The 13828-nt window shown below is 41.9% G+C and overlaps 1 protein-coding gene across 2 annotated transcripts in view; it reads right to left on the bottom strand.

Moving 5' to 3' along the window:
• The window catches only part of PALS1 (protein associated with LIN7 1, MAGUK p55 family member), a 68206-nt gene extending 58457 nt beyond the window's left edge, over positions 1-9749 (bottom strand). Inside the window, exon 1 of one of the 2 annotated variants that reach the window (XM_048483984.1) lies at positions 9540-9749. The gene's annotated coding sequence lies outside the window, so the exon portion shown is untranslated. The remainder of the gene's footprint in view (positions 1-9539) is intronic. The other variant, XM_048483985.1, reaches the window with a different exon arrangement.
• Between the last annotated feature and the right edge of the window lie 4079 nt (positions 9750-13828).

Here is a 13828-nt window from a genome sequence, read left to right as displayed (position 1 = left end):
CTTCCACTGTTGGTGGACTTGTACTAAAATTACACAATTTTGGGACACAATACACAACATCACAGAAATCATATTAATCTGCAAGTTTGAGAAAGGACCGGACCTATATCTTCTATCGAACTGGGACTCCAATGATGCCATATTACAAAGACACAAAACACTCCTTTATTATTTAACGACAGCAGCAAGAGTAGAGATAGCCAGATATTGGAAGATGCAAGAATTGCCGTCATATGATGAATGGCTGTTAAAAGTTCAAGATTACAGAACAGTGGACAAACTGACAACTCTAATACACAATAAATGCCTTGATCCTTTTTATGAAGTATGGGATCCTTTAATACAATACCTATACAATTCTGACCCTCAAAATAGAACCTTACTGCTATCTGCTTACGATTATTATTAACCTATTTACTATTATTATTTATCTATGTATCTATGTGTGTATATTATTGCGAATTTATGTACTAGAATCTTAAACCACTATTTCTGATGTAACTATTACTTGTAAATGTTAAGTACATTGTTTATAACTGATGTGGCAGATCATATTCTGTTATTACTAGAACCACTTTAAGTCAGACTGTCTGCCAATTAATATGTATTCCTAAATGATAAAATAAAAATGATTTTTTAAAAAGAAGTGTTTGAACATTAGATCTAAGTCAAAGTTCCCTCACTTTCCTTCCCAGTTTATAGCAGTAATACCTTTCCTGCTGCAAATACCAAAGCAATCCTAAAGAACATCTATATAAAATATAATTCTATCAGAAATCATCAGAATTCACATTCAAGTGAGTATGTAGAATACAGAAACTGGACACTGATGGAATGCGAACTACTCTGGTTTCCTTTATAGCTTTTTTCCTGAGTCAGAGTTGTGTCCCACTATAACAAATGAGTATTACATTTTGATTAGTAACTAGTTTACTTTTTCAGCTAGGTTTTTGGCTAGGTACCAAACAACAAGGCGTAGTGGTTAGGAGTGGCAGACTCCAGGTTGAAGAATCGGGTTTGATTTCCCACTCCTCCACATGAGCAGTGGACACTAATCTGGTGAGCTAGGTTTGTTTCCCCACCCTTATACATGACGCCTGCTAGGTGACCTTGGATTAGTCACAATTCTCTCAGAATTCTCTCAGCCACACCTACCTCACAAGGTATCTGCTGTGGGGAAGGGAAGGTCATTGTAAACTGTTTTGAAACTCCTTGAAGATTGAGAAAAGTGGGGCATAAAAACCAACTTGTCTTCTTTTAAACTTGAACATGTAAACAAGCCTAGAACTGAAGAATTAGTTTTTAAAACAGTTTATAAAATGTGCACAGGTACACTCATCCTAACTTTATGGTTACATTATACAGCAATTATGTTTTTAACTAAATATTCTCAAGAAAAGGGTTTTTTAAATTCTGTCAATGGCTAGGGCAAAAAACAACAACCCCACAGTCATCTACAAATCAGGATTTAACATTTAGGTATCCAAAATATTTGGTTTCCAGTCATGTTTCAATCAATATATATTATATTTACTTTTTAGACTAGAAGACAAGTTGATTTGGCTGTAATCTGCAGTACATAGGCACAAGAAATTCTCTTAATACCTACCTATTCATTTCCTTTTAGTTCTCACACCATTTTTAAGTTTCAATTTTCAATACCAAATCCTCCCAAGTTTCTAATGAACTACTGCTAGGTCACAGAATATTCAAAATACCGTAATTATAAAGTTACCGTAATTATAAAGTTAGGCTGCTGGGTAAAGCAGGCAGAATAATGAAAAACAGAGGAAAAGAAGGGTCTGATAAGTCACCAAGGCCAAGGGGAAAGAAAAGTTACGGAAGACACTAGCAGTGAAGACCAGGATAATGCAGCAGATGAACAGCGCCATCCTTCTCTCAAGTTCTGGATGAGCACAGAACTGTAAGCAAGTTATAGTAGCGACATCATTACTGTCTTAAACCAGAATAAAAGGAAAATCAGATGACACCTTACAGAGTAACATTTATTCCAACATAAGCTTTTCAGAGTCAGACTCTCGAAGTTTATGATAGAACAAATGTTGTTAGTATTAAACGTGTCACTGGATTATTGGTTTATTCTAGTGCTACACATTGATATCTAGTCTTAGATCTGGAAAAGTCAGCTTGATATTGTATCCAAGGGCAAATCCACACTTCACCTGCAGCCATGACATTAAAATAGCAAAGAAGCCATCAAAAGTCAAATCAAAAGAACTCATATGTCATGTATCAAGTTTGCTGCATGAAGCTATATCAATCTGTCCCTGTGTGAAGAGAACCAGAAGCATACAAGGATACAAACAGTTTGAGGATGAGGAACTGTGATATTAAAAAACAACAAAAACTGAGAAATCATTCAGCCTCAGACAATATAAATATAGGAAAGGTAGATGACCAACATTTCTCAAAAGCATATAGGTTCTCAGAGAATAGCCTCAGTTGCTGGTGAAAATCTTACATTTTATTACAATTACTGATACTGATACTGCTGGCCAGGCACTCAGCTCCCACATATGCTTCCTTGCTAGATAAGAACCATGATCTATGTAGAACGAGAAAGCACTGCATCATCATCCTTTTGCTGCATTGTCTTCTACTTTTACAATCCATGTTTGCATTGCTGATGGAATGAAATGTCATATTTGTTTGCACTGATTTCTCATTCTGTAATCCTTGTACTATTGAATTGTTCATGGAATGTCTAATGTTGTCTGACTGCATTTTTTTTTTAAATGTGTGATCTGCCTTGAATCTCAGGGAGGAAGGCAGGCTATAAATAAAATAACTAAGTTGTCCTGTGAGGCATGAGATGTGCACTCTACTTCTCTTGCCTCTCTCAGTACTGATTTAAAACTATGACTGTCAGCCATATACCCTCAAGGCTTTGTCTCATAACGCTGCATGCATTTCAGCAAGGTTAGGAACTGCAGCAGTAATCATTGTAAAACCTCTCCCATCCTGAAATTCAAGCTTCAATTAGTAATAAATTATATCTAGCTATGTGACAGAATGCACTGCAGAGAGGTGGAATTGGTATAGCATAGCTCAAACTTGTTCGTTCTTGGACGCTGAACAGGATCAGTACTTGGATGGGAGACAACCAAGGAAGACTTTGCAGAAGAAGGCAAAGACAAATAATCTCTTCCTAATCACCTAACTTGAAAACTCCACCTTACTGAAGAAAAATATGGCTTTTGTAAATTAAAGCCCTGTCTAAGTTTTTGAAATTCTTTGAGATAGCTGACACACACATACAGGAGGATAACCTAGTGTACGTTACATATGTGGACTGCCCCCCCCCCGCCCCATGTTCACAGTTGCTCACAAATGTCCCTCAAATAAATCTAGAGGTCATAGAAATTAGAGAATGTATTTCATAGTTCAGAAATTGATTACACAGCAAGAAGCAGAGAGGAGTAAATAAGTCACACAATGGAGGGATGTTAACTGAGTCTCCATGGGGTATCAGGACTGATGCTATTTGCATTCATTCATAAACAATCTCGAATCAGGGTGAGCAGTGAGGCTTCCATGTTACACTAAATTATTCAGGGTTAATCACCACAAAAAGATTGTAAAGACCTCCAAAGATCTCTTTGGGTGGAAGATAATGTGGCAAAAATGGTCTGTTGTACTAGTAAAGCGATGCACACTTGAGCAAAAAATTCTCCTCTTGTGAAGTGTCCCTAGATGACATTTGCCCACCAGTCGCTTCCTTGTTCTTTCTGTGCAAACTCCATTTGGGGTGATTGTCTGCCACCTTTTGGGGGGGAGGGAAGCAACTTCGGTCTAGCATTACTTGGCTAGACTATGTTAATTTCATTTTTTAAGAAGCCCTTCTGATCATTTTGAAATGGTGACCCAAAGAATGGGTAGAACTGCTGTGGTGTGGTTAGGGAAAGGCAGGTAGAGTGAGAAAAGCCGAAGAAAGTTTAATGTGCAAGGATCTCCCTCGCTTTCCCTGCAAAGGGAGAGAAAAATTTGCACTTAAACAGGTTTTGAAACTGTGGGAATCTGATCTGAGGATGAAATGACTGCCAAGGAAGGCAAAATGTGTGTGTAACACAGAATCAAACCTGAAGGGAATGTATGCTCAAAATGAAAGAGACCACAAGTGCATAAAAGCTCATAGAGCAACTCATGAAATTAATCACCACAGGATACAGTGATAACTGCGAGTTTAGTCGGCTTTAAAATGGGATTAGGCAAATGAATTGAAGATGGATTCATCAATGGCTATTAGCCAGGATGACTAAATGGAACTTTCATGGTCAGTAACCTGTGGTGACGAAGCAACAACAAAAGGGAGATCTTGGTTTCCTACCTGTGATGGTAGACCTTATGGGGGACATGGCTAGTCATTCTGTAAAACAGATGTTAATTTGATGGAGACATGATTTTGGGCATCTAACTAGACTAATAACCCACAAAAGATGCACTTTAGCCAACCTCTTGCCATTAATTTCAATGGAATACTAATTAAAACATGGCAATGACTTGTGGCTTATACTATGGACAAATAACTCAAAATAAAAGCAGGTACAACATTTGCAAAACTTCCATCCTTGGAGATCAGTTAAAAGTAAAATTTATTTGAAGAAAATCTCTCTTCTATTTGAACTTACTGCTGACAGCTAGTGCTGAGCTGGAAGATAGAGAAAAGTAAAATAAATCTTACTAGGGTAGCACAGCCTGTGGCACGCTAGAAATTCAAACAGCTAAAGTAAGATCTGAGCTACAAATTGTCTTGTTTCTTTTTGATGCCCTTCTAAGTTTTCGATAACTGGACAGAATAGATTGTTTGAATTGACAAAGTAGATTCTTAATACCTCAAGACTTACCGACCACCCAGCAGGAGAAAAAAGCCTAGCTGATCAGCTCTTAGCTCATTAACTCTAAATGTCTCCCTTAATGCTACTGTTGCTAACCAAGAGACCAAATTTAGAATGTATCTTCTTGCCTGAAGATGAAAAAAAGTTTTCCTATAGCAGTGGGAAGCGAGGGGGGGGGGGGGAGGAATCAAGACAAATTTAGTACTTTCACCCAGAATCAGTCGTTCCTCCAAGGCTCTTTTCTATTGTGGGCAGCTAAAAGAACAATCCGTTGAAAAGACATAAAAGCAACATAAACAGTTCATCAACAAGATAAAAATGACACTCAGGTTAAAAATGCAGCTTGATCTGCCAAAGCAGTTCACCTTCTGCCCTCACACCTCCCTAAATGAAGGTGCTCTCTGCATGCAGGCTGGAAAGCCATTGCAGGGGAGTAAACTTGCCACAGAAGACCAGTCCTTCCACTTAAACTTCAACAGGAAAAATCTAAGCATGAGTCAAAAGTGAAAACTTAAAAGTGTTTAGCTAGCCTGCCCATGCTTTAATTTTTACAGTCATGTTCTTATTGGTGTAATGTCATTGCACTGTGGTACCAATATTTAGTTACCCTTGAGAGGTCCATATGTTCTAGCGGCATTACCTAAGCAAGGGTCTTTTTTTACTGGTAGAAACAAAGCCAGGTAACATTCTGCTGAAAGCAGTTCTTACACACAGTATGTGAATAACTTAAGGACATTAATATTTGAAGAACGAAACTGTACATATTCACCTATTCATTTATAGAATACATATGTGTAGATGATTGTTAAGTACTTAAACAATACTGGCCAAATCACTACCAGACACCACACCTTTTTGTGCATGCCATGTTTCCTGCTCTGGAAAGGCAGTCAGCAAATATTTTATAATCTGTGTTACCAGTATGGGGCTCATGTTATATGACATTCCCATTTGCTGACATTCCCATTTGTTGCAATTGTGTAGGTTTCTCCAGTGACATCCTAGTTCAATCCCAAGCCACCTGCTAAACGAGTAAAATGCAAAGCATAGATTAGGATTTGTGCACTATATCAGTAAACACTTTGCTTGCATATCATGCAAATCCCAATTGGACTGAGATTGGTCATGTTACACTTTACTTGTGTAGTGTGCAGATCATAATCCCAGCAAACCAATCCTCTATACAGCTAGAACAACACTCTGTGGACTATATTCAATTGTAATAGCTGACTGAAACAGCTATCTCAGCACCAGTTAATGGGAAGTTATGGAGTTTTGGTCACATACTGGTAACACACGTGATTGTGATGTTCGCTAACAGAGTTTACAAAGTTAGAAAAATGGCACATGCAAAACTGAGAGATACCTGGAATTACTTCACAAAAACTCAGAAGATTGTTAAATGTGATCTGTTCAATTCAGAGGTTGAGATACACAAAAAGCACTGGATTAATGCTGAACCATTTGCAGCTGGAGCAACTCTGCTTACTACTGTTTAAATAACAAAATAGTACTAGATTAAATATTTACATTTAAAAGTGAGAATTTTTTTTTTGCCAAACTTGGGAAACCCCAGCTTTGTTTTAAAAAACTGTGAAAACTTTAAAAAGAGGATTCCCCCCCCCCAAAAAAACCCAGAGAGCAGTTGTCAGCGCTTGCACAAACAGTCTCCTGAGAGCCTCTTTCCCCCCCTCCCATCACTTAAATGGCCTCACTGGAAGCATGCAGGCTGGCAGTGCAAAGCTCTGATACCCCCAATGTCATTGAAACAGCCACTGCTGAGGCAGCAACCCTGGAGGTGGGCAGATGGGGGAGCCAACACCACCCCAATAGCTGAAACTGCCACTGAGGCAGGGCAAATAAGCCAGGATAAGGGAGAAGCCTCTGCTGCCCCTTCCTCTGCTGTTCAAACAGCCACTGAGCTGGGCAGCAAGAACACTGGACAGGGGTGGCTGGGCAGGTGAGCCAAACTCCCTTTAGAGGGTGGTCAAGGAGTAGCATGAACTTCTGTCCCACCCACCACCGCCACAGGTCTCGGTTTTGCTGTCACTGCAACAGATGACTGGGCTGCTGGGTATGTGAATAAAATGGCAGTGAGAGGTTATGTGGCTGGGTCAGAACAGGCAGGCTCAGCAGACAGGCGGGGGTGGGGGGTAATGTCTGAGCCAACTCTCCCATGAGTCTTGTAGGGAGGAGGAGAGAGATAGAGAGGAAAAGTGACAGAGAAGGGATGGGGAGAGACCGAAAGAAAGAAGGCATGAGATATAGAAGGGTGCTGTGGGGAGGACAGAAAGGCAGAGAGAATGGGATGCCCTCTCCCTGCATTTCCCTTACAGGTCTCTGCTTGTATCTATTTGTGATGTGGCCAAATCTCTGGATACTTAAATCCACAAATTGGGGCAATGCAGAGACAAGACAGATCTTTTTACAAACCCCCTAAAAGCCCCAGGTTTGCAGAAAAATCTAAAACAAAACAAAACCACACACACATAACTTTAATAACTTTTTAAAGAAACCCAAATAATAAAAGCAGCACCTGCACCTTTAAGAAACAAATGCTCTCTCAGTGACCACTGTTAAGACTTGCTAGGCAACTACAACAGCATTGCCAGCCTTCAAGCCCTGGCTTCTGTCAGTAAAAAGCAGAGGCCGTTCCAAAGCTGTTTTGACCTTTGATGAGGACTCACTGGGGCCAGGCCCACCAGCAACCATTGGGAAACTTGTCACCACACAACTTGCTTGACTAATGTAGGACTAGCTGCCTGCTACTATTAATACTGTTAATAACAGCTACCCTACAAAAGCCAGTGTGGTGTACAGCTTAGAGTTTCAGACTAGGACCTGAAAGACCCAGATTCAAATCTTCACTCTTCCTTGGAAGCTCACTGGGTAACCTTGAACAAGTTACTTATTCTCTGCCTAATGTATGACGCATTTGTGTTGTGAGGGTCAAGTAGAAGAAAAGCGAATGACATAGGCACGGAAACAGGAAAAGATTATCAGGAGGAGGAAAAGAGGAAATATTGTGGGGAAGGAGATAAAGGAAAGTGACCCCCCCCCCCCGGGCAAGTCCTTGTAGGTTCCCGTCCCATATAACTGATCCTGGCCCAGCCGCCAGTACCACACCACTCAGCTGTCAGAGGGAGAGGAGGGAAAGTTAAGACAGGGGGCTGGTAAAAGTACGGAAAAATGGAACAGAGGACACAGAGGGGGAGGGGAAAATAAGATACCCCCTGCAATTCCTTGTGGGTCCCCTGCTTGTAATTTTTAAAAAGTCACTAACTGGCAAAGAGCATTTCTTTCAGTATAGCACCACCATGTACTTTGTGCAGTTATACAGCATGAATTTTAAGAATAAATCCATACCATAACAAATTATGAACAAAGCATTACTACTTGTGGTGCATAGTTTAAACTAGAAGAGACAAATAAAAGTGAATATTTTGTATGTTAAACTTTTCCCTTTTCTAACATATTATAAAATTTTGGGGTTTTACAATCAACCTTGTTTAAAATTGTTTACCATCCTTATTCAGCAAAAATGAACTATTGACGTTCAACAATTTCCTTAAAAAAACTGTACTTCATTTTCTGCTCTTGTCCCACAATGCCAATGCATATCATTTTAGGCACAGGGAAGAACATTCCAGTACTCAAAAGTGTTTGTTCTAAAACTTAAAAGGAAAAGTGGATCGCTCAAAGCTTTAACAGTCAGGCTTTATAACACATGGACATGCTGGGCCTGTCTACAAAATATTCTGGCAGATTCACATTCTTGATCATGATTCCTAAACAGTACAACAGCACTATTACTCTCAAACAGTTTCAAGAGCTAAATGAGTTGCTATATGCATAGTGTGCACCGGTTCACCCACTTAATCCTTCCTGCAAGATTCCTGTGTGCCAGTAAAGACTAATGACTTTATAAGGCCAGTTCCCCAAACACGAGATTTCCTGCAGGTTACAAAGAGGGGGCAGGATTAACTGCAGGACACACTGAAATAGACAGAGTAAGCCAACAATGGAAACAGCTGTACCTGTAGGACCTAGGAGACAACAACAGCAAAAGGGCCTCAGCTAATCAACCTGGAGTCTCCTTCCATCGTGTTAGAATTAGAAGCAAAAGGCAGGTTACAGACGATCAACAAGACCAGCACATGCGAACTGGAATACAACCCACTCCGACGAACCCCCCCGAAACCATCACCTGAACAAGGCGACCACTTAAGTTTCCGATACATATGGACACTTCCTCCACAGTAAATGCAGGCAGTAAGGAAAAGTCCAGGGAGAAAGGGGCGGGTTGGTGGGGAAAGGACTTCGAGGCGGCCAGCCAGACACAGAGACAAAGTTCACACAAATACGCACAGCCGGGGAGAGGGGACGCACACATCTCTAACCCTAAAACACCCACCAGGCACCCTGAGAAAGGAGTCTCCATGGCTACACCAACACCGGGCAGAGGCACGACGAGCAGGGGAATTGAGGCTGCAAACCTAAACACACTTTCCTAGGAACAAGCCCCATGGAGGAATAACATGGGACTTACTTCCGAGTAGACGTGCTCAGGCTTGCTCCTTCAAGTTGGGCAGCGTGGCACCTCCCCTCTCCACGCAAGCCGCTCTGTTGGGGAACCTGTTGAGTGGCTAAGAAAGAAAACGAGATAAGGGGATTTCTTCTCACCTTTATGGTCTTCTGGCCAACCATACCAGACCGGGGCGGGGGGGACGGCTCAACCTGCACCGCGAGGGGGCACGCCCATCACCCCGTCCCTCCAGGCCCCTCAAAACAACACTCATGGGCCCGAGGCTAACAGCGAGACGGGCTCTTCCCGATTCACCCCGCGCGCAGCCGCCAGGGAGGGGGAGGAAAGGGAGAGCGGGAGGCGCCACAACTCCGGGTCGACGTCGCCCCGCCCTCTGGGCCAGATCCAGCCACAGAAGCACCGCCTCTTCCTCAGCGCGCACGCGCGTCCGACCTTTCCCACCGCCCTGGAAATCCGCTCTCGAGCCCCTTGTCTAGACTGTGGCGGCCGAGCTCTCCGTTGACGTCACGGGCGCGTGGGTGCCTCCTATTCCCACTATACTCGAATTGCCTCATTTCTGTGATAAATCGGGCAAAACCGCTGGTAGTACAGCGAAGAAACAGAGTAGTATGAAAAGAGTGAATGGTGGGGAGGGGTACTGTTGTCCCATCTCTCTGGCAGGGTTCTTACGGGACAGATATATTCTGTATATATATATCAAATAAGTATTAATTAAAAAGAATAATTACACTGTCCTTTTGACTGGTCTCATTAAGTTCAAATAAACAAACCTAAATATTAGTATTTTATGAGATACTGGAGGTGAGATAATTTATAGTTTAATAAATAAAGGACATAGCAGTGAGCATGTTACTATTAAAGCAACAACATCAAGTTTTGTGGAACTAAAAGATTGACAGAATGGCAGAGGCATCCGAGTTGCACTGTTCCAAGTCCACTGAAGTCAATGGGCTCAGAAGGCTGCAACACTTAGCTGTGGCCTAGTAGATCTGGTCCACAAAGCTTACACTGCAATAACTGTACTAGGCTTTAAAGTGCCACCTGAGAATCCCTTTTGTTTAAACAACAGTTGCCCACTGTAAAATGGAAGGACAATTTTAAATATTTTCTTTTATATGTTGTATTACAGTAATGTGCAAGGTCCAAAAGAGGATTTAAAGATCAACATCATTAATTTGAATTTTGCCAGGAAACAAACTGGTAGCCAGTATAGATGGGCCAAGACTTGAGTGATATGGTTCTACTACCCACTCCACTTAACATCCTGCAGCATTGTGTATCAATTGAAGTTTATCAACACCTTTCAGGGCAGCCCTGCATAGTGCACATTGCTGTAATCTAATATGGATGTAATTAGGACATGCACCACAGTGGTCAGATTATTTTCTGTCCAGGAAAGACTGCAGGTGGCTAGCCAGTTAAAGCTGGTAAAGGACACTCTGGGCCTCAGCTGCCACTTGGTTATTCAGCAGTAGGCTTGGGTCCAAGAGCATTTCTAGACTATGGACTGAATCCTTTAAGGTGAGCGCAACCCCATTCCAGGTCAGACCTTCTTCCCACCACTAGCACCACTGCCTTGTGGAGATTAAGCTTCTGTTTATTAGCCCATATCCACTCCAAAACTGTCTCCAAGGTTTAGTTCAGAGTTTCTACTGCCTCCCTAGGATTGGCCAGAAGTGCAAGGTAGATCTGAATATGTCTGCATATTGGAGATAGCCCAGCCCAAATCTCCAGATTACTTTATTCAGCTGTTTCCTGAAGATGTTAAACAGCAGAGGAGACAAGATGGAGCCTTGCAGTACCCTTCAGGGCAAATGCCAAAGGGCTGAGCAACAGTCCCCTAGCACCATCTTCTGAAACCTGCTGTCCAGGTAGGACATAGATCACTGCCTAACAGTAATCTCCAAGTCCTACCCCAGAAAGGCAGTCCAGAAGGATACCATGATTGATGGTACTAAAAGGCACTGGATGGTCCAAAAGAATCAACAATCTCGGCCCTATTGTCCATCTGCCAGCACAGGTCATTCACCAGGGTTTCCAAGGCTGTTTCAGTTTCACAACCAGGCCTAAAACCAGATTGGCAAGGATCCAAAAAATCCACTTCATCCAGAAAAACCTGAAGTTGTCCAGCCTCCCCCCCCCCTTCAATTACCTTGCTTATAAATGGAACATATGCAACTGTCCAATTACTGAAGACTCTTGGGTCCAGAGTAGGCTTCTTCAGAAGTAAACACACAAAGCCTGTTTCAAGGCTGGGGTAACCACTCCCTTTCTCAAGGAGGCGCTGCCTATTTCTTGGACCCAGCCAGGCAGCCCATCGGCCCCAGCAGATTTAAGTAGTCACTAAGTTTTTTGTGGATTAACCCTTTTGCCCAGGGTTGCTGTAAACTCTATGTATGTATGTATTGTGTGCTTCAAGTAGAAATGTATGAACTTCATTTGAAATGTATGAATCTCAGTGGCCACAGTTGAAGCAAGTAGAACCCATCTTGACCTCAGCTGAAGATTTCTTTGATGTTGGCATTGCCAAAAAAACAACTGTTCAGCTTAAAAATATCTTGTCTTTTCAACTTTGAACACAAATAACACAAAGTCCAGCTTCGTATTGCCTCTCTGGATTGTCTTATTATACCTCTTTATAGTGAATTTTTATTGGCAACAATCTTAACAGACTGTAGTTTAGGAAGTTATAAGACATCTTTAAATTTGACAAAGGTGCCTGAAAGGATCAAATTGCTAGAACACAGGTCAGAATGTTTGACTCTGTTGCCCTCTGGAGGAAAAGTGGAAAATCGCAGGAAGAAAAGCAGCCTGGGCAGTTCAGAAACAAACCAGCTGGTGGTCTCTTATCCCAGTGGCTCTGCCCAGTGCAGTTGCTGGTGAATGATTTAGCCCAGAGGTCGTCAAACTATGGCCCTCCAGATGTTCAGGAACTACAATTCCCATCAGCCTCTGCCAGCATGGCCAAGTAGCAGGGCTGATGGGAATTGTAGTTCCTGAACATCTGGAGGGCCATAGTTTGAAGACCCCTGATTTAGCCACTTTCCAGTCTGATCTCTCAGATCTGTGTCTTGCCACATATATTTGGTGCTAAGAACTGCTGCTGTAATATGTAAAGCATTTTACTACCTTTGACATAGCTGAAATGCAATGCAAGCCAGTGACCGCTGAGCCCAATGGACGACTGTAATGTGCAACTTTAATTCAGAAATTAATAAATAGTAGGATTACTGAAACCATGTCTCCACCTGTCCCCCCTTATGACCCTAATCCAAACCAAATGTAACAAAACAAATAACTTTGTTTTGCTTGTTGCTACCATGAATTTACAGCCATAAATTGGCCTCTCTGTCCATCTGTTCATTTATGGCAGGTAGAAATCATTTGCCCCTGCTACTCCAGTAGAGGCATGAATAAAGCTAGGAGACTCAAAATTGGGCACCAGCTTCAAGATGCTGAGGGAATTCCAGGGTCCAAATGGAAAGACATGGATAAAGACATGGATATAGCCTGGCCTGGGTGAGAACCCCCGCCCAAAGAATGTTTGCAATGGAAGATAAAGATCTCTGTTTGTGGCAGGCATAACTCATCAGAAAATAATGCTGCATGTTTGGATATTGGCCACCAACCACAGAATGATGCAAGTTGCAGTGCCAAAAATGAAGGAAATTGGAACACTCTGAACCAAGTAATAGGCAACATGTCATAACAGGCAACATGTCATAAGAAAGCTTTTAAGCAACTTGTCATGTTTTTCTAATACTCAGATCCCCACTCCACCATGGAAGGGTGCTGGACAGACTCAGCCATACTTGTCATGTGAAGATAAAATGGAGGACAGGAGAACAGTACATGTTTCAGTCCCTTTGGGAAAAAAGCCCAGATATGACATTTGTTATAACTCTAGCTAAGGAGGGCTGATCCTGGCAAGTATTTTGATGGGAGAAATCCAAGGAATACCAGGGTTGTGATGTGGAGGCTGGCAATGGCAAACCATCTCTCAGTGTATTTTCTTTGAAAATCCCACCAGGGGTCTCTATAAATTGGATGTGACTTGCCAGCCCCTCCCCGCACCCCATTAGGTCTTCCACAACACAGTAATAATAACAACCCATTGCCTGAACGTGGAGTCCTAACTTCTGATTTACTTGCATAAACACTAAAATAGATTAATGTTCCATTACCATGTGTGTAAAAGGTGGAGGTGTGGAGGGAGAAACGCTATTTTATAATGTAGCTGGATCATGGAGAAATATTAATCCTTTCTCTATTAACAAAGGATGGCTACTACAGTACTATTAAGTATATTCTGCTGTCAAGCAAGAGTGAGATGAGAAGGGCTGGAAGGTTGAGAACAAAACTTAAAAATGGTTGGGGCAAAAGAAAAATCAGGTGAAGGGAAAGAAAAATGAATGAGAAAAGAGGG

Source organism: Sphaerodactylus townsendi, linkage group LG02, assembly GCF_021028975.2.
Source record: "Sphaerodactylus townsendi isolate TG3544 linkage group LG02, MPM_Stown_v2.3, whole genome shotgun sequence".
Lineage (NCBI taxonomy): Eukaryota > Metazoa > Chordata > Lepidosauria > Squamata > Sphaerodactylidae > Sphaerodactylus > Sphaerodactylus townsendi.
The sequence above is the reverse complement of the archived record's forward strand: the minus strand, read 5'-3'. Positions and strand labels throughout refer to the sequence as shown.